The sequence below is a fragment of the Dasypus novemcinctus genome, chromosome X (assembly GCF_030445035.2).
Source record: "Dasypus novemcinctus isolate mDasNov1 chromosome X, mDasNov1.1.hap2, whole genome shotgun sequence".
In the NCBI taxonomy this organism is placed as follows: Eukaryota; Metazoa; Chordata; class Mammalia; order Cingulata; family Dasypodidae; genus Dasypus; species Dasypus novemcinctus.
Window position 1 is genome coordinate 114,988,202 of NC_080704.1, and position 21,220 is coordinate 115,009,421.

The window sequence follows — 21,220 nt, forward strand, 5'->3', positions numbered from 1 at the left end:
CTGAAGTGAGCTATGTAAAGTGTGCATTGGACCCTGTACCCCTCTTTCACCTCAGAATCTTAGTTCTGGGGGAAACTGATGAGGAGCACCAGGGCCCCAGCCTGCTGACAGGATGTTCCTGAAGTATTGGGTCAAGTAATTAGGGCATGCCATTTCAGAATACTTTCACCTCAGACCCCTATTGTGGGCCACATTCCTAGAATGAGGGGGTTTTTGTTTTTTTGTTTTTGTCTGTTTTCTTTGTAAATACATGGATCACACAAAATGTTAAATTAAAAAAAATATAAGAGTGGGAAGCATCTCAGATGAATCTAATAAAATCAAAAGGTTAACATGCTCAGAGAAACAGACCAGTTTTCAAACATAATATCTCCTTTTTGGAATTCATAAATGCTGGAGGGAAACATGAGTCTTGCATCCAGAACAGTTCCATAAACCTCCAGGGCTTATTTCATTAGATTTCAAAGTCTGAGAGTCATTCTCAAGTTTCTTGTCCCTGGTTCCTCATGGGAACCCACCTTGTCCACAGACTTGCCCAATGGTCATTTTCTTGGTTCCACCCTCATCAAGCATCTGGGTATTGACTGAGCTTCAGACCACCCTCCAAGAGCATTGAGGTGATGGCCACTCCTCTGGTCTCTGGAGTGCAGTCTAAGCCCTCTTAGTACCGGGAAGTAAAAGCATTCTCTTTAATCTTATCTACAATGCTAACCCTCTCAGAACAATAAATTAGTGACCTGACATTTCCTAATCTAGGGGGGCAGGCCCACCCATGTCAGACATATTGGGTGTTTACCTTACTCTTCCAAAACTTTGGGTAATGTGCTTCACCCTCTCTGTAGCTGGATAAGCTAAAAATCTCCCTGAACATTCTGCTGGAACATTCACCCTCTTCAAATGCCAGGAAAAATTCACTGTCTTCATACACATGGGTGGGGTCTCTCTCGGCCCAAGGAAATATCTTAATCCCTAACATATTTTGTGGTTATCCTATTAAAGCCATTTTCCCTTCCATACCTCCCATCCATGTCCCTTTTAGTTCAGACCAACAGTGGTTTTATTCATGAAGATCTTAGAAAAATGTTTGTTGGTCTAGCATGAAGGAAGTAGGGCCCCAAGCCATCAGACAGGAAGGAAGCCTTTCCACATGTCTTTCCTAGATAACTATTTTCAATCTTGATTTACAATTTCTGAAATGAGTTAAGTCTACTAATACCCACTGACAGCCTCCATGTTGCTCAAATGTAACCACTTTCTAAGCCAAACTCAGCATGTAACTCCCTGGCACCAAGGGACTACTACCAATCACTAACTGGTGATGCAACTAGAAAGAGACCTTGAATAAAACGATCAACTCAGACCAGCAGAATATCTCAGACTACATTTACGATCATGTCTTAAAATCTGCTTTTTGACCTTGAATAAAAGGGGAAATGGCAAAGAGAAATGAGTTTATATGGCTAAGAGTCTTCAAAAAAGATTCGGGAAGTCATCAGAGGGGTCGCAGTTAGGCATGCCTCAGCAGGACCCCAGAAACACCCAAAGTAGATACAATACTAGGTACCGGTTTTCCTGAAGGCTACAGAGACCCACAGGGTTTATGGTCATGACAGATGGATTTGGAGTTCTGTGCTAATGTCAATGGGCCCAACTTTGGAATTTATGCTCCTGAGAGTGATGAAACTGGACTCAGGTGTGACCTTTCTACATATGCTTCTTCTGTCACTTTTACTGAACCTGTGGTTGGTACTAGGGATGGTGTATACTCAGGGAACTTGAATCTCTGGATTTTGCCGAGTGCGATGACTATGCCACAATGATGGGGGAGGTTACTGGTGTGGAAGGAGTGGTGTGGGGGGGTGGGGTTAATTCGAGAACCTATTATGTTTTTTTAATGTAACTTTTTTTTTTGTGATGTATGTATCTTCAAAAAAATAAACTTTACAAAAATGGTGGGGGTGGGGAATGGGTTATATGGGAACCTCGTGTTTTTAATATGTTCTGTGTGATCTATTTACTTTTAAAAACATGTTAAAAATAAACTGCTAAATAAGATATATATATATATGAAGTTCCCATATATCCCAATCCCCACACACCCCCACTCCTCCCAGATTGGCAGCTTCTTTCATTAGTGTTGTGCATTCATTGCATTTGATGACAACATTTTGGAGCATTGCTACACAGCATGGATTATAGTTTACGTTGTAGCTTACACTCCCAGTCAGTTCAGTGGGTTATGACAGGATATATAGTGTCCTGCATCTGTCCCTGCAATGTCATTCAGGACAACACCAAGTCCCAAAAATGCCTCCATATCACACCTCTTTTTCCCTCTTCCTGCCTTCAGTAACTCCCATGGCCACTGTTTCCACATCAATGATATAATTTCTTCCATTGCTAGAGTCACAATATTTCTGTAGTAGAAAACCAGTAAGTCCACTCTAATCCGTATTTTATTCCTCCATCCTGAAGACACTGGGATGCTGATGTACACTCCACCTCTAAATCGAGTGCAGCTTTAGATCCCACATGGCTGGTGGATGGAATTCTCCTGCTTGCAGCTGTAGATTCTCTCAGTTCCCTGGTATGGTGATTGGCCATCCTCACCTCCCTGTTAGCTGACCTGGGGAAGTCCAATGAACCAGAGAGCAGGTGTTGCAACACTGCTGAGACTCAGGGCCGTTGGCACATACAAAGTCCAAAGATTCAAGTTGGTGCATACACCTACCCCAGCACCAACCACAGGTTCAGTAAAAGTGGCAGAAGAGGTATGTGTAGAGAGGTCACATCTGAGTCTCGCTACATTACACTCAGGAGCACAAATTCTAAAGTTGAACCCACTGGAAAGACACTGAAATCCAGAGTCATCTGTCATGACTGTAGGGTCAAGGCATCTCCAAAGCCCTCAGGAGCACCACTACCTGGGGTTGTATCTACTTTGTCTCTGAGACCCTGCTGAGATGTGCATAAACACAACTCCTTTGATGAACTCCCAACTCATTTTGAAGTCTCTTAGCCATATAAATTTATTTGTCTTTACCATTTCCCCGTTTTATTTAAGGTCTTTTTCTAGTTGAATCACCAGCTGGTACTTGGTAGTAATCCCTTGGCACCAAGGATGCTCATCCACAGGAGTCATGTACCACACTGAGGGGAAGGTGATGCACTTACATGCTGAGTTTGGCTTAGAGAGTGGCCACATTTGAACAACATGGAGGCTCTCAGGAGGTAACTCTTAGGCACCCTGCAGCTCTAGGCCAAGTTGAAATTTCAAGCACACAGGCTGATAAGCATAATCATCAGTATCAAGGGCCCATCATTGGACCTTCCTTCTTCACTGGTCTTTGCCCTTGTTCTTGGAGGATTGTTGGTGCTCCATTGGGCAGTGCAACACTCCCTCAATTGTCATGTGAAACTCTACCCCCTATGTCAATACCCTATGAACATCCGAACATATCTATATACCCTATATGCATTCCCCATCAGTGATATCCCACATCAGTGCTCCTCTCCTGCCATAGTTGAACTCCTCTGTAATCCTAAACATCTTCAAAAATGAAGTCCAGGGAAGCGAATTTGGCTCAATGGATAGAGCGTCCGCCTACCACATGGGAGGTCCAGGATTCAAGCCCAGGGCCTCCTGACCCGTGTGATGAGCTGGTCCATGTGCAGTGCTGATGTGTGCAAGGAGTGCTGTGCCATGTAGAGTGTCCCCTGTGTAGTGGTGCCCCACACGCAAAGAGTGCACCCCATAAGGAGAGCCAACCAGTGCAAAAAAAGAAAGTGCAGCCTGCCTAGGAGTGGCACCACACACACAGAAAGCTGAAGCAGCAAGATGACGCAACAAAAAGAGACAGACTACCAGTGCCACTGACAAGAATACAAAAATACAATACACAGAAGAACACACAGTGAATGGACACAGAGAGCAGACACCTGGGGAGGGGGCGGGGAAGAGGAGAGAAATATAAATAAATACATAAATCTTGAAAGGAAAAAATGAAGTCTAATATATTGCCAAGTTCAATTAATAGGAAAATGAAATGGTAATGATTGGTTTAAAGATTAAAAATAAAATATATAATAATATAGAAAAACTAAAATTAAAAAATAAATTGGGGTATTAAAAAATGAAAGATGTCATAAGAAACAATTTTGACGTATTTCCTTTAATCACTGTAGTAGGTGTTGCCCTGTATGTACAGTGAGAAGGCAATATCTTCCATTTCTTCCTCAAGGTCTACATCCTTTTTTTTTTTCATTATGTCTTCAAAAAAGTTTTAGGTCACAGTACAGTCACACATAGAGTACAGGGAACTTCCATATACTCAGCATCAAACCCTGTTCCCCCTTCCCCAGCAATGAACTTTTTACATGTGGATGTTACATTTGCTACAACTAAGTACAGACATTGAAACATAGCTACTAACCATGGTTCCATTATGGTTTACATTTCAGACTATACACCTTTAAAACCTTTTGGAGATATTTAACATGGCCTGTATCCATCATTGCAGGATCACACAGAACACTTCCATTGCCCCCAGTCACCCCCACTTCCAACTATTCTATTCCTCTCTCCCCCTCCCTTCAGGGCCCACAGTGACAACCAAGCTTCACTGCTTGAAGGGCAAGGTTCATAGATACTTGCGACAAAGCTGAGGGCTTGACACATTAATCTGTCCTCCCCCTTTGGGAGCCACCCATGCTCTGGAGAAATGTCCTCCACTCTGAGAACATCAGGCCTCCCCAGGATGGGGGCACAACAACCTTCCTGCTCATTGTATGGGTCTCCACCCACTGATATAACACACTACGACATTATGAGCACCCACACCCTCCCTAGAAGCCTGCCCAGGTATACCCTGTGCCAGATTCCCCCCATCAAACCCTCTGAACCAGTAACCCTTACTTATTATATTTTCTGAAGAGTTTTCTCAACATTATAGTTTCAACCACATACCCAACAAGCTCCCATGTTCTTTTTTTTTTTTTAAGAATTGTTTTTATTTATTTCTCTCCCCTTCCCCCCGTTGTCTGCTCTGTGTCTATTTGCTGTGTGTTCTTCTGCCTCCGCTTGCATTTCAGGTGGCACTGGAAAACTCCGTCCCTTTTTGTTGCATCACCTTGCTGCATCAGCTCTGTGTGTGGTGCCACTCCTGGGCAGGCTGTGCTTTTTTTTCACGTGAGGCAGGTCTCCTTGCAGGGTGCACTCCTTGCACATGGGGCACTCCTACATGAGGGTGCCCCTGCGTGGCATTGCACTCCTTGCGCATGTCAGCACTAAGCATGGGCCAGCTCACCACATGGGTCAGGAGGCCCTGGGGATCAAACCCTGAACCCTCCATATGGTAGGCAGACACTCTATCAGTTGAGCCACATCCGTTTCCCAATCTCCCATGTCCTTCTGTTCTCCCCAACCCTCCCCCCAATTCTTGCGCCTTCTGACCCATCCTCCCAACCCTATATCCCTCAAGCCTGCAAAGCACAACCCAGTAGTGTCCCTATCCCCCCATCTTATCCCTTCACTGCACAATTACCTCCACTTTATCATAGATTTCACCCATGTGGGCATTGGCTCACAACTTGCCTCTCTTCCCCTATTTCCTGTAAGCTTATCTTCCAGTCTCTAGCTCTCTGAGACAGCTTGAATTGCTTAATTCATATCAGAGAGGTCATGTAGTATTTGTCCTTCAATGCATGGCTTGCTTCACTCAACATAAGGTCATCATGATTTATTCATGTTACACCAAGTGTTAGTACTGTATTCCTTCTTACAGCTGAGTAGTATTTCATTGTATGTATACACCACATTTTGTTTATCCATTCATCTGTTGATGGGCATTTGGGTTGATTCCAACTTTTGGCAATAGTGAATGATTCTGCTATGAACATTGGTGTGCATATATCGGTTCATGTCCTTGTGTTCAGTTCTTCTGGGTACATACCAGCAATGGAATTGCTGGGTCATATATAGCTAGTTTTTTGAGGAATTGCCAAACTGTCCTCTAGAATCGCTGGATCCTTCTACATTCCCACCGGCAGTGTATAAGGGTTCCGGTTCTTCCACATTCTCTCCAACACTTATAGTTCTCTTTTTTCCCCTCCCCCTCCTCCACCTTGCTGTTTTTGCTGTCTGTGTCCATTTGCTTATGACCTTGTATCTATTCCCACCCCCCCCCCTTTTTTGTCTTCTCTTCTTGTCTTTCTCTTCTAGGATTCACCAGGATTCAATCCTGGGGATCTCTGATGTGGAGAAATGTTCCCTGTCAATTGCGCCACCTCAGTTCCTGGTCTCTGCTGCACTTCACCTTGGCTTTCCCCTTCGTCTATCTTTTGTTGCATCATCATCTTGCTGCAAGACTCACTTAGATGGGCACTGGCTCACTGGGTAGGCACTCAGCTTGCTGTGTGGGCACTTGTCTCGCTACATGGGCACTGGCTCATGGTGCAGGCTCTTGCACAGGCACTCAGCTCACCACACGGGCACCCACATGGGCACTTGGCTCACCATGCAGGCACTCAGCTCACCACACGGGCACTTGGCTCACAATGCAGGCATGTGTGTGGGCACTCAGCTCACTGCGTGGGCACTCAGCTTGCCACATGGGCACCCACACAGGCACTCAGCTCACCATGTGGCCACTTGGCTACGCACGTGAACACTTGGCTTACCATGTGGGCTCTCAGCTCGCCACATGGGCACTGATTCACCATGCAGGCACACTTTCTCTTCTTTTTCACCAAAAGACCCCAGGAATCAAACCCAGGTCCTTCCATATGGTAGGCAGAGGATCTGTCACCTGAGCCACATCTGCTTCCCTCTCTATCTTTTTAATAGTGGTCCTTCTAATATGTGTGAAATGGTATCTCATTGTAGCTTTGATTTGCATTTCCCTAATTGCTGGTGAGGTTGAACATTTTTCATGTGTTTTTTCACCATTTGTATTTCCTCTTTGGACAAGTATCTATTCAAGTCTTTTGCCCATTTTTTAATAAGGTTGTTTGTCTTTTTATTGTTGACTTGTAGCATCTCTTTATACATCATGGATATTAAACCCTTATCAGATATGTGATTTCCAAATGTTTTCTCTCATTGAGTCAGCTGCCTTTTCACCTTTTTGACAAAGTCTTTTGAGGTGCAAAAGTATTTAATTTTGAGGAGGTCCCATTTATCTAATTTTTGTTTGTTGCTTGTGCATTGGTTGTAAGGTCCAAGAAACCACCACAAACCACAAGGTCTTAAAGAGGCTTCCCTATGTTTTCTTCTAATAGTTTTATGGTCCTAGCTTTTATCTTTAGGTCTTTGATCCATTTTGAGTTGATTCTTGTGTAGGGAATGTGTAAGGGGTCCTTTTTCATTCTTTCGGTTATGGATGCCCAGTTCTCCCAGCACCGTTCGTTGAAGAGACTGTTCTGTTTTGTTAACATGGACTTGGTAGGTTTGTGGAAAACCAGTTGGCTGGAGAGGTGAGGGTTGATTTCTGGACTCTCAATTTTGTTCCACTTCTATGTGTCTAAGTTTATGCCAATACCATGCTGTTTGACCACTGTAGCTTTGTAATATGTTTCAGGGTCAGGCAGTGAATGTCCTTTCACATCTTCTACTTTTTTAGAATGTTTTTGGTTATTTTGGTGCACTATCCTTTCCAAATGAATTTGGTAATTGCCTTTTCTATATCTGTAAAGTAGACTGTTGGAATTTTGATTGGTTTTGCATTGAATCTATAAATCAGTTTGGTTAGGATTGACATGTTCAAGATATTTAGTCTTCCAATCCATGAACATGGAATGTCTTTCCATTTGTTTAGAACTTCACTGATTTCTTTTAGCATTGTTTGTAGTTTTCTGAATATGGATCCTGTACTTCCTTGGTTAAATCGTTTCCTAGGTTTTTGAGTCCTTTTGTTGCTGTTGTAAATGGAATTTTCCCCTTGATTTCCTTCTCAGATTGTTCACTACGAGTGTACAGAAACATTGCCAATTTTTTCATGTTGATCTTGTATCCTGCCACTTCGCTGAACTCATTTATTAGTTCGATTAGCTTTGTCATAGACATTTCAGAATTTTCTAAATAGAAGATCATGTCATCTGTAAATAGTTAGAGTTTTACTTCCTCTTTTCCTATTTGTATGCCTTTTATTTATTTTTTCTTGTCTAATTGCTCTAGTAGAACTTCTAACACAATGTTGAATAATAGTGTTAACAGAGGGCATCTTTGTCTTCTTCCTGTTCTTAGAGGGAAAGCTTTCAAACTCTCCCCACTGAGTACAATGTTGGCTGTGGGTTTTTCATATATGACCTTTATCAAATTGAGGAATTTCCTTCTATTCCTATCTTTTTTTCATGATAAAGTGTTTTTATCATGAAAGGATGTTGGATTTTGTCAAATGCATTTTCTGCACGGATCAAGATGATCATGTGGGTTTTTTTTTCCTTCAATTTGTTAATGTATATTATACTAATTGCTTTTCTCATGTTGAACCACCCTTGCATACCAGGAATAACTGCCACTTAGTCATGGTATAAATTATTTTGACATGCTTTTGGATTCTTGCAAATACTTTGTTGAGAATTTTCACATCTATCTTCATTAGAGAGATTGGTCTGTAATTTTCTCTTCTTATAGTATTTTTATCTGGCTTTGGTGTTAGGGTGGTGGCTTCATAAAATATGTTGGGTAATTTTCCCCTCTCTTCAATTTTTTGAAAGAGTTTAAACATGATTGTGGTTAATTCTTCTCTAAATGCTTGGTAGAATTCAGCTGTGAAGCCATCTGGTCCTGGACATTTCTTTGTGGGGAGATTTTTGGTAACTGAGTGAATCTCTTTAAATGTGATTGGCTTGTTAAGGGCTTGTATTTCTTGAAGTGTCAATGTAGGTTGTTTGTGCATTTCTAGGAATCTGTCCATTTCATCTAAATTGTCTAGTTTTTTGGCATACAGTTTCTCATAAAATTCTCTTATGATCTTTTTTACTTCTGTGGGGTCAGTTGTAACTTACCTCCTTTCATTTCTGATTTTGTTTATTTGCATCTTCTCTCTTTTTTCCTTCTTTAGTCTAGCTAAGGGTTTGTCAATTTTATTGATTTTCTCAAAGGATCAGCTTTGGTTTTGTGGATTATCTCTTTTATTTTTATTTATTTTTCTTTTTTCTTTTTTTAAAATTTTGATTTTCTTTATTTTTTCTTTGGTTCTCAGTTTCATTTATTTCTGTTCTAATCTTATTATTTCTTTCCTTCTGCTTGCTTTGGGAATGGTTTGCTGTTCTTTTTCTAGTTTCTCCGGTTGTTCAGTCAGGTCTTTGATTTTAGCTCTTCTTTTTTAATATAGGAGTTTAGGGCTATAAACTTCCCTCTCATCACTGCCTTCACTCTATCCCATAAATTTTGATATTGTGTTCTCATTTTCATTCATCTCATATATTTATTAATTTCACTTACAATTTCTTCTTTGACCCACTGATTGTTTATGACTCTGTTGTTGAGTCTGCACACATTTGCAAATTTTTCCCTTTCTTGTCTATTATTGATTTACAGTTTAATTCCATTATGATCTGAGAAGGAGCTTTGTATAATTTCAGTCTTTTTATGTACATTGAGACCTGCTTTGTGACCTAACATGTGGTCTATCCTAGAGAAAGATCCATGAACACTTGAGAAAAATGTATAACCTGCTGATTTGGGGTGCAACATTCTGTATATATCTGTCAGGTCTAACTTGTTTATCATATTTTTCAAGTTCTCTGTTTCCTTGTTGATCTTCTGTCCAGTTATTCTATTTAATCATGTGAGTAGTGTGTTGAAGTCTCCAACTATTATTGTAAAGATATCTATTTCTCTCTTCAGTTTTGCCAGAGTTTGCCTCATGTATTTTGGGGCACCCTGTTTAGGTACATGGATATTTATGACTGTTATTTCCTCCTGGTGATTTGTCCCTTTTATTAATATATAATGGCCTACTCCATCTCTTGTAACTTTTTGCCTTCAAATTCCATTTTTTCCAATAGTATAGCTACTCTAATTTTTTTTTTGTTACTGTTTGTGTGGAGTACTTTCTTCAAAACTTTCACTTTCAGCCAGTTTGTATCCTTGTGTCTACGGTGAGTCTTTCATAGGCGGGATATGAATGGTTCATGTTTTTTATCCATTCTGTCATCTGATTATGATGATGAGTTATATTGTTGCTCAATTTCTTTCTCTTTTGTAGGGATTTAGTGGAGGGAAACTGTATTACTGCCATTTTTTGATTCTTGGCTCAACCTTTTCTAGGTCTTTAGGACTGTCCCTGTTAGTTGCTCAAATCTGGGCCTTGAACTCAGTAATGGGTGGCAGACCCGCTTCCAAGGACCTTGGAAAGGGAGGCTGTAAAGGCCAGAAAAAGCTTCTCTCTCTACTTATTTACTTTATTTTTTTAATTGATTTTGTAAAAATATTACATTAAAAAAATATGAGGTCCCATTCAACCCCACCACCCTCACCCCACCACTCCCGCCCCAGCAACATTCACTCCCATCATCATGACACATCCATTGCATTTGGTAAGTACATCTCTGGGCATCTCTGCACCTCATGGTCACTGGTCCTCACATGCACTTTCTCAGTTGACCAGCAGATGGTTAGCTTTGGCAGTCCACTGAGTTCAAATCCTGGTCCAAGTGTGTTTGCTGCAACATCAGTGAGATCCATGTGACAGAGGATTCTGCCTGGAGGCTAAAACCTCACAATTCAAACTTTCTCAGAGGCTGTTCTTCAAACTTTGCTGGCAGCCCCTTCCCTTTTCCCAGGTGGAAAATAATCCCACTTCCCTCTGCATCCTCACCTAACAGTCCGGTTCAGTAGGGATTGTGATTGAGAGGATCTGATCTCTTTTGTTCCTTGCCACCTCCCAGATCAAACAATGGCATGGCCCCTCCTGCCCTGGGGGAGTTCCATGGACATGGCAGGTCACATATGTGGGCCAAAAGCTAAATCAACCTTAGGCTGCATCCTCCCCTCTCCCCTTTCCAGTGGAGGTGAATCCCTGTGGTCCCCTTTGCCAGTAGCTTCCAGTTGGAGGATAGAGAATTCAAAATGTTCTGCTCATAGGGTGGGGTAAGGGTGCCAGTGGCTGCAGCTGCAGGGGCAGCTCCCACTCACAATCTTTTCATCCAGATCATTTTCCTGGGTCCCGTTCTCTTCTGGGCAGTGTCCAGCCTTCCCCTGGTGTCCTAAACCCTACAACATTTTTTCCAGGTCATTTCTGCCTGTTCTCTAGCTATTTTTCTGGGAGAGGAGAGATTCCTGTGTCTCTTTTTTTTTAAGAATTATGTATTTTTTATTTATTTCTCTTCCCTTCCCCCTACCAGTTGTCTGCTTTCTGTGTCATTCGCTGTGTCCGCTTGTATTCTTGTCAGAGGCACCCAGAATCTGTGTCTCATTTTGTTGTATCATCTTGCTGCGTCAGCTCTCCGTGTGTGTGGCACCATTCCTGGGCAGGCTCACTTCTTTCATGCTGGGCAACTCTCCTTACGGGGCACGCTTTTTGCACGTGGAGTCCCCTATGCAGGGGACACCCTGCGTGGCACGGCACTCCTTGCGTGCACCAGCACTGCACGTGGGCAAGCTCATCACATGGGTCAGGAGGCCCTGGGTTTGAACCTTGCACTCCCCATGTGGTAGGTGGACACCCTATCTGTTGGGTCAAATCTGCTTCCCCTGTGTCTAATCTACCATCTTCCCAGAAGTGCAGGATTTTTAAAATGTTTATCCAGCATCCTGTGACCTTGTTGACCTCATTTATTACCTACAGATTTGCGTGTGTTTTTTGTAGATTCTTTGGAATTTTTTATGCTTACAATCATGTCATCTGCAAACAGCACAGTTCTCTTTCTTTTTTTCTGATGTATTTGCCTTCTATTTCCTTTCCTTGCCTTATTGCATGGGCTAGAACTTCTATCAGTATGTTTAATAAGAGTAGTGAGAGCAGACATCATTGGCTTGTTCCCAAAAAACATTCAGTCTCTCATGATTAAGTATAATGTTAGCCATATGATTCTTATATATAGATGTTCTTTATCAAGTTGAGGATGCTGCCTCTATTCCTATTTTTTGAGAGTTTTTTTTTTATCATGAATGGGTGTTGAATTTGGTCAAATGATTGTTCTACATTGATTGATGTGATCATGTGATTTTTCTACTTTAGCTTGTTAATATGGTGAAGAGTTGCACTAATTTATTTTCAAATAGTGAACCAGCCTTGCATCCCTGGAATAATCCCCATTTGGTTGTGGCATAATTCTTTTTATATATTGATGAGTTCTATTTGCTAATATTTTGTTAAGTAATTTTGTCAGGGATTCATGAGGGATACTGGTCCTTTTTTTTTTTTCTGTCCTTTTGTATTTCCTTTGTCTAGCTTTATTATCACAGTAATACTAGCTTCACCAAATGAATTGGGAAGTGTTCCCTTCTCTTCTATTTTATAGAAGAGATTGTAGAATTCATGCTAATTCTTCTTTAAATATTTGGTAGATTCTACAGTGAAAATATCTGGACCTAGAGATTTTTGGGGAGAATTTTTAAATTATGGATTCAATTTCCTTAATATTTACAGGGCTCTTCATATTCCCTGTTTCATATTGGGTGGGTTGGGGTAGTGTGCATTTTCGAAGGGATTGATCTGTTTCATCTAAGTCATCAAATTTTTACTTGTAGAATTGTTCATAGTATTCCTGTATAATTCCCTTGATGGCTGCACAGTGTGTAGTGGTAACCCCTGTTTCATTCCTGTTATTGGTAATTTGTGTCTTCTCTTTTTTTTTCATTATCAGTCTTTTCAAAGAACTATGTCTTTGTTTCATTGAATTTTCTCTTGTTTTTCAGTTTTTAGTTTCATTGGTTTCTGCTTGTGTTTTTATTATTTCCTTCCTTTGGTTGCTTTAGATTTATTTTGGTCTTCCTTTTCTAAGTTCTTCAGTTGGGAGTGTAGACTACTAATCTGAGACTTTACTTCTTTTCAAATGTAAGTGTTTGGTCCTATAAATTCCCCCCTCAAGACTGGTTTAGCCATGTTCTGCCGATTTTGATATGTTGGATTTTCATTTTCATTCAGTTTAATGTATTGTTTTTATTTCCCTCAAGACTTCCCCTTGACTTATTTTTTTTATTGATTTTGTAAAAATATTACATTAAAAAAATATATGAGGTCCCATTCAACCCCACCACCCCCACCCCACCACTCCCCCGCCAACAACACTCATTCCCATCATCATGACACATCCATTGCATTTGGTAAGTACATCTCTGGGCACCTCTGCACCTCATGGTCAATGGTCCACATCATGGCCCATAGTCTCCCCCATTCCATCTAGTGGGCCCTGGGAGGATTTACAATGTCTGGTGATTGCCCCTGAAGCACCTTCCAGGGCAGCTCCAAGTCCCAAAGACGCCTCCACATCTCGCCCTTTGACTTATTGATTATTAAGTTGTTTAGTTTCCAAGTGTTTGGAAACTTTCCTATTAACTTTCTGTTATTGATTTCTAGTTTGATTCCACTGTGGTGAGATAACATGCTCTGTATGATTTCAATTCTTTTAAAACAATGGAGGCTTGTTTTATGGACCAGGGTAATGTCTGTCTTGTGCTCCATAGGCACTTGAAAAGAATATGTATTCTGCTGTTGTTGGTTGTATATTCTAGAACTGTTGATTAGATCCTGTTAGTTGATGGTGCTGTTAAATTCTTCTATATCCATGCTGATTTTGACAAGTTGTTTGATCTATTGTGTTTTTTCTTGTTTTTTTGTCTTTATTTTTTTAATGTTACATTCAAAAAATATGAGGTCCCCATATACCCCCCACCCCCCTCACCCCACTCCTCCCATAACAACAACCTCCTCCATCATCATGGGACATTCATTGCATGATCTATTGTTCATAGAGGTGTATTAAAATCTCCAACTAAAAAAAAGACAAGCAAACAAACAAAAAATCTCCAGCGAGGGAGCGGATGTGGCTCAAGTGGTTGAGCACCTGCTTCCCACATGGGAAGTCCCAGGTTTGGTTCCCAGAGCCTCCTAAAAAAAAACAAAAAACAAACAAGCAAACAAATGAAAATACCAACTCAAGGGAGCCCATGTGGCTCAGTGGTTGAGTGCCATCTTTCCACATACGTGGTCCTGGGTTCAATCCCCAGCCTCGGTACCTCAAAAAAAAGTATCCAAATATAATTTTGGATTTGACTTTCTTTTCAATTCTATCAGTTATTGCTTCACATATTTTGCCACTCTGTTATTTGGAGTATATGAATTTAGGATTGCTACGCATTCTTGGTTGATTGACACTTTTATCATTATAAAATATCCCTCTCTGTTGCTGGTAATTTTTGTTGCACTAAAGAATACTTTACCTGATGTTAATACATCCTTTCCTGCTTTAGTTTGATTAATGACTGCATGGTATATAATTTTCTACCCTTTTATTTTCAACCTGCTTATATCATTAAATTTTTGCTTTGTTTTGTTTTTGTTTTTACTTTTTATTCTATATATCATTATATTTGATGTGAGTTTCTTGTAGAGAATGTATGGTTGGGCTTATATTTTTCAATCTACTGCCCATCTTTGTCTTACAAATGGTGTATTTAGACCATTTACATTAAATGTAAGTATTGGTATGTATTTTAGTTTACTAAAAGCTGCCAAAAGCAATATTCCAGAAATGGATTGGCTTTCACAGTGGGGGTTCATTGGCTTGCAAGTTTACAGTTCTGTGGCTGAGAAAAATGTCCTAAACAAGGAATCAGGTGATGCTCTTTTTCTGAAGATGGGCTGCAGGCAATCCTGGACTTCTCTGTCACATGACCATGTCTGCTGTGCTCTGACTTCTCTTCCAGGCTCTGTTGTTTTCAGCCTTTGACTGCACTGTCTATGTCTTACTCTTCCAGCTTCTGTGGGTTCCTCTCTGAGCTCCTGTGTCTCTCTCTCTCCATATTCATCCGTTTATAAAGGGTTCCAGTAAGAGGATTAAGATCCACCCTGGGTCATGCCCTACTGAAGTAATCTAATTAAAAGAAAGGTCCCACCTATAATAGGTTTACATCCACAGGAATGGATCAGCTCTAAGGATGTGATCTTTTCTGGGGTCCATTAAATCCTCAAACTGGGAAGTGTACTTGGCCCAGTGGATAAGACATCTGTCTACCACGTGGGAGGTCCGCAGTTCAAACCCCGGGCCTCCTTGATCCGTGTAGAGCTGGCCCGTGCACAGTGCTGATGCGCACAAGGAGTGCCCTGCCACGCAGGGGTGTCCCCCGCGTAGGGGAGCCCCACGCGCAAGAAGTTAGCCCCATAAGCAGAGCCACCCAGCACAAAAGAAAGTGTAGCCTGTCCAGGAATAGCACCGCACACACAGAGAGTTGATGCAGCAAAGATGACGCAACAAAAAGAAACACAGAGCGGCGGACTTGGCCCAGTGGTTAGGGCGTCTGTCTACCACATGGGAGGTCCACAGTTCAAACCCCGGGCCTCCTTGACCTGTGTGGAGCTGGCCCACATGCAGTGCTGATGCGCACAAGGAGTGCTGTGCCACGCAGGGGTGTCCCCTGCGTAGGGGAGCCCCACATGCAAGGAGTGCTCCCAGTAAGGAGAGCTGTCCAGCGCGAAAGAAGGTGCAGCCTGCCCAGGAATGGTGCCACACACATGGAGAGCTGACACAAGATGACGCAACAAAAAGAACACAGATTCCCATGCCGCTGACAACAGAAGTGGACAAAGAAGACACAAATAGACACAGAGAATAGACAACTGGGGTGGAAGGGGGGGAAGGGGAGAGAAATAAATAAATAAATAAATCTTTTTAAAAAAGAAAAAGAAATACAGATTCCCATGCCGCTGACAACCACAGAAGCAGACAAAAAGAAGAACACACAGCAAATGCACACAGAGAACAGACCACTTTGGGGGGGGAAGGGGAGAGAAATAAATAAAATAAATTTTTAAAATAATAAATAAATCCTCAAACAACCACAGTATGTTTGGGCTTAAGTCTACCATTTTATTTTTTTGTTTCTCTTTGTTCCCTCTTTGTCATTTTTCTGTGTTCTCTTTCCTACCTTAATGGGTTACTTGAACATTTTTTAAAATTTAAGTTTAATTTATATAGAGTATTTTTAGTATATATATTTGTGTAGCTTTTTTAGTGGTTGCTCTAGGCATTACATTATCTATCCATATAAATTATCACAGTCAAATGGTATCATGATTTTACCAGTCTGAGTGAAATATAGAGTCAGCCTCCTTTATGAGCCTTTACATAATTTCCCTGTTTATAATATAACTATCTTCAGTATTACCTCTACAGGAGTTCAGGCAGACCTTGAGCAGTACTGTTCCCGGGAGGGTGATGGCCAAATCTGTCTACCAGCGACCCACGTGGCAGGACACTGCCCTTGTCTAAGACAGAAAACTGGAAAGAGGTCTGTGTTGCCTGTTGGTAATTGCAAAGTCATGTCCCAGATTGGGAATCATGTTGGGGTAACAAGGAATTAACAAAGGAGGATGATGATGATTCATCACAAAGGGTCATTATAGAAAGAATTCTAAAAGAATAACTTGAATGTTCAAATTATAAAAAGGACTGGAACTATAGAGAGAATTTGGAGAGGAAGCACAGAAATCAAATAGAATATTTCAGACTACTGACCCTCACCTTTACAGGAAGCCCCACTGGGGCAAATGTTTATGAATACCATATGTTTAGTAGCATAGTCCACTTAAGGGCTATTATTTCTGAACCACAAAGAATGTCTTCTGAAGGAAAATCACATAAATATGATATGCTTGAGAAGAGTTTACCCAAAAAATCAATTACACAAAATGAGAAAATCAGTGATGAAGAGAAACTTTTGAATTCTAATTGCACTGTATGTGGAAAAGCCTTTGACAATCAATCAAGCCTTAATCGCCATTGGAAAAATCATACTGGAGAGAAATCCTGTGAATATCATGATTGTGGGGAGACATCCAGCCATATCTCAACCCTTTATCAACATCAGATAAGTCATAGTGGAGAGCAACCTTACAAATATATTGAATGTGGGAAGGCCTTTAAGCATGTCTCATCACTTACTATTCATCAAATAACACAATGGAGAAAAACCATATGAATGCATAGAATGGAGAAAATCTTTTACTCATGTTACCTATCTCATTAAGTATCTGAGAATTAAGGTCTGTGAGTGTCATTTATATGAGAAGGCCTAAATTCATAGTTCCTTCTTCACTCACCTTCAGAAAATTCATATTGGAGAGAAACCTTATGGATATAGTGAATATGGGAAAGCCTTTTGCTGCAACTCACACCATACTCGACGTCAAAAAAGTCACACCGTATAGAAATAATACGAATGTAAGAAATGTCTGCAAGTTTTTGTAGCTTTTCATTTCTTCTTCAACACCACACTATTCACACTGAAGAAAAACCTTTTGAACATCAAATATGCAGGAAATCATTCAATCAGCCTGAACCACTGAATCTGCCTTTGTGAAATCCCACTAAATTGAAACCTTATGAATGCAGTATATGTGGGAAAGCTTTCAGTCATAGGTCATCCCTGTTTCAAAATCATAGAATTCATACTAGTGAGAAACCCTATGACTGTATTGAATATGGAAAAACCTTCAGTTGTATGCAAACCTTACTTAATATAAGAGAGTCCATACTGGAGAAAAGTCATGAAATCTAATGAATGTTGGAAAAGTTTCTTTTCTTTATGTAGGTACCAGCACCAGAGATTGAACCCTGGACCTTGTATGTAGGAAGCTGGTGCTCAATCCCTGAGCTAAACCGGCTCCTGGAAGCTTTTAATAAAGCCTCAAATCTTATTGTCTATCAGAAAATATACAATGAAAAGAAACCTAACAGCCCAGTAAGTGTGGAAAAGACTTTAGATCATATGAATCAATTTACATGTAAGAAATCATACTGGAGAGAAACCAAATAACTGCAGTATTTGTCATAGTAATTTTAGCTATCAGAAAATTTATATTATAGGAAAGTCCTATGAATGTAGTGAATATGGGAAAGTCATTAGCAATAGTGAAACCTTAAACTGCCCATCAAGGGTTCATACTGGAGAGAAACCCTACTGATGCAGTTACTGTGGGAAAGCCTTTAACCAGTATGAATTCCTTAAATGAAATAACTAAATCCGCACTGGAGAAAAACTCTATTCATGTAACAAATGTGAAAAAGAGCCAAGGCAATAAGAATCCCTTATAAAGCCTGTACTAACTCACACATGAAAGAAGTCCTATGAATATAATAATTTTGGGACATCTCTCAGTTCAAAACCATCCCTCATTTTATGTCAATGAACTCACATCAGAAAAATTCTTATGTAAGAAATGTATCAGTGTTCACTTAGGGGTCTTGTTAGACATCAGGAGATTAATGCTAGAATGACCTGAAGGATGAAGGAATTATGGAGAAATCTTTGCGATTTAGCTTTCAGTAAGCATAGAAATCCTCAGGAGAGCCAACCAGTATGTAAATGAATATGTATTTCTTATAGCATTAACAGTTTTACTCAACATGACTCCTACTTAGAAATTATTTTTAACTGATGAGCATTTAAATGTATTCAGTCACTCAACTGGATGCAGTAAATATGATAAAGTTGAAAAACATAGCTGCAAAAGAAGAAATGATGTGAGTAAAATTCTTGATCTCTAATAAAATAATTTTGTATACAACAAAGAAAAATTACTTCTACATACAGAGAGAATCACATCAAACAGTGTTATAATTTTTGAACCCAAGAAGGAAAACCTATCATATTTATCCATAGTTCTTACTCTTTTTTGTTTTTATTTTGTTCTTGGAGTTCCAAGATTCCTTTTTTTTATCACTTCCTTTCTGTTTAGAGAACTTCCTTTAGCCAATCTTTTAGGGTAGGTCTGCTGGAAACTGTCTCCTTAGTTTTCCTTCATCTCAAAATGTTTTGACTTCCCCTTCATTCCTGAAGGAAGGTTTTTTTGTCTTTATTTATTTTTTTAATGTTACATTAAAAAGATATGAGGTCCCCATATACCCCCACCCCTCCCCTGACTCCTCTACCCATAACAACAATCTCCTCAATCATCATGAGACATTCATTGCATTTGGTGAATACATCTCTGAGCACCACTGCACTTCATGGTCAATGGTCCACATCATAGCCCACACTCTCCCACAGTCCACCCAGTGGGCCATGGGAGGAAATACAATGTCTGGTAACTGTCCCTGCAGCACCACCCAGGACAACTCCAAGTCCTGAAAACTCCCCTACATCACATCTCTTCCTCCCACTCCCTGAAGTTTTTGATAGATATGGATTTCCAGGTGACAAAATCCTTTTATTCATCACTTCCTTCTGGCCTCCATTGTTTCTGATTATTTTTCCACAATAGGTAAGATATTGTTTCTTACTGCTTGAAAAACTGTCTATATCTTTAGTTTTCACAAATTTGACTGTGATGTGCCTTGGTATGGCTTTTATGGCTTTTATTTGGGATTATCCTGTTTGGAGTTTATTCAGCTTCTTGAATCTATAACTTTATGTCTTTTGCCAAATTTTAGAAGTTCTCAGCCATTATTTCTTTGAGTAATTTTTCAGTCCTGCCTTCTTTCGTCTCTAGGCCTCCCATGATACATATGATACATATGTTAGAGCTTTTGTAATTGTCAAGTCTCTGAAGCTCTGTTTTTTCTTTCAGCCTATTTTCTCTCTGTTGTGCGGTTGTTCTATGTTTGAGACTACTGATTCTTTCCTTTCTTCTGTTTATTCTCCTGTTAAGCCTTTATATTGATTATTAAATTTAGGTTATTGTATTTTCAGTTCTAAAATTTCCATTTGGTTCTTCCTTTTATCTTCTGTTTTTGCATTTGTTTCAAGTGTGTTTTTTTTTAAAAGATTTATTTATTTATTTATTTCTCTCCCCTTCCCCTTCCCCTTCCCCCTGCCCCCGTTGTCTGTTCTCTGTGTCTATTTTCTGCGTCGTCTTCTTTGTCCATTTCTGTTGTCAGCGGCACGGGAATCTGTGTTTCTTTTTGTTGCATCATCTTATGGTGTCAGCTCTGCTTGTGTGCGGCGCCATTCTTGGGCAGGCTGCACTTTGTTTCGTGCTGGGTGGCTCTCCTTACAAGGTGCACTCCTTACGCGTGGGGCTCCCCTACGCGGGGGACACCTCTGTGTGGCAGGGCACTCCTTGCACGCATCAGCACTGCGCATGGGCCAGCTCCACTCGGGTCAAGGAAACCCCGGGTTTGAACCGCAGACCTCCCATGTGGTAGACGGACACCCTAACCACTGGGCCAAATCTGCTGCTTCAAGTGTGCTTTTAATTGCTCATGGAAGCACTTTTATGATGAATGTTTAAAAATCTTTGTTAGATAATTATAACATCTCTGTCATCTTAGTGTTGGCATCTATTGATGGTCTTTTCTCAATCAATATGAGAACTTCCTGGTTCTTGGAAAGATGAGTAACTTTTTACTGATGGCTGGAAATTCTAGATGTAATAAGACTCTGAATTTTATTGGGGAAGGGAGGTGGATCACCACCACATTACTGCCTAGTGGAGGTGGAAGTCCAGCCTCCCCACATGGTCTTCACAGATACTGCTGGATAGGGGGACTTGTTGTCACTCAGCAGGGATGAAGATTAGAGTTCCTAAAGTAGCTATAGATTTGCCATATGACCAATCTACTCCACTGCTGGGTATATGCCCAGAAGAACTGAAAACAAGGATATGAACCAATATATGCACACCAAAGTTCATAGTAGCATTATTCACTATTGCCAAAAGTTGGAATCAACCCAAATGCCCATCAACAGATGAATGGATAAACAAAATGTGGTATATACATACAATGGAAGACTAGTCAGCTATAAGAGGAACATAGTACAAACACATGGGATAATATAGATGAATCTTGAGGACCTTATGATGAGTGAAACAAGCCAGGTATTGAAGGACAAATACTACATGACCTCTCTGATATTAAACAAGCAAACCAAGCTGTCTCAGAGAGGTAGAGACTGGATGATAGGCTTACATGAAATTGGTGGTGGGGGGGCAGGAGGGGAATGTTGAATGTTGATGCCTACATGGGTGAAATCTATGATAAAGTGGAGGTAAGTATTTGTACAGGGAAGGAATAAAATGGGGGCATAGGGATAATATTGGATGGGATTTTT

At 40.5% G+C, this 21,220-nt stretch overlaps 1 pseudogene; it reads left to right on the forward strand.

Moving 5' to 3' along the window:
- Positions 1-1,613: 1,613 nt before the first annotated feature.
- LOC139437999 (zinc finger protein 181 pseudogene) lies at positions 1,614-17,983 on the forward strand (annotated as a pseudogene).
- Positions 17,984-21,220: the final 3,237 nt, after the last annotated feature.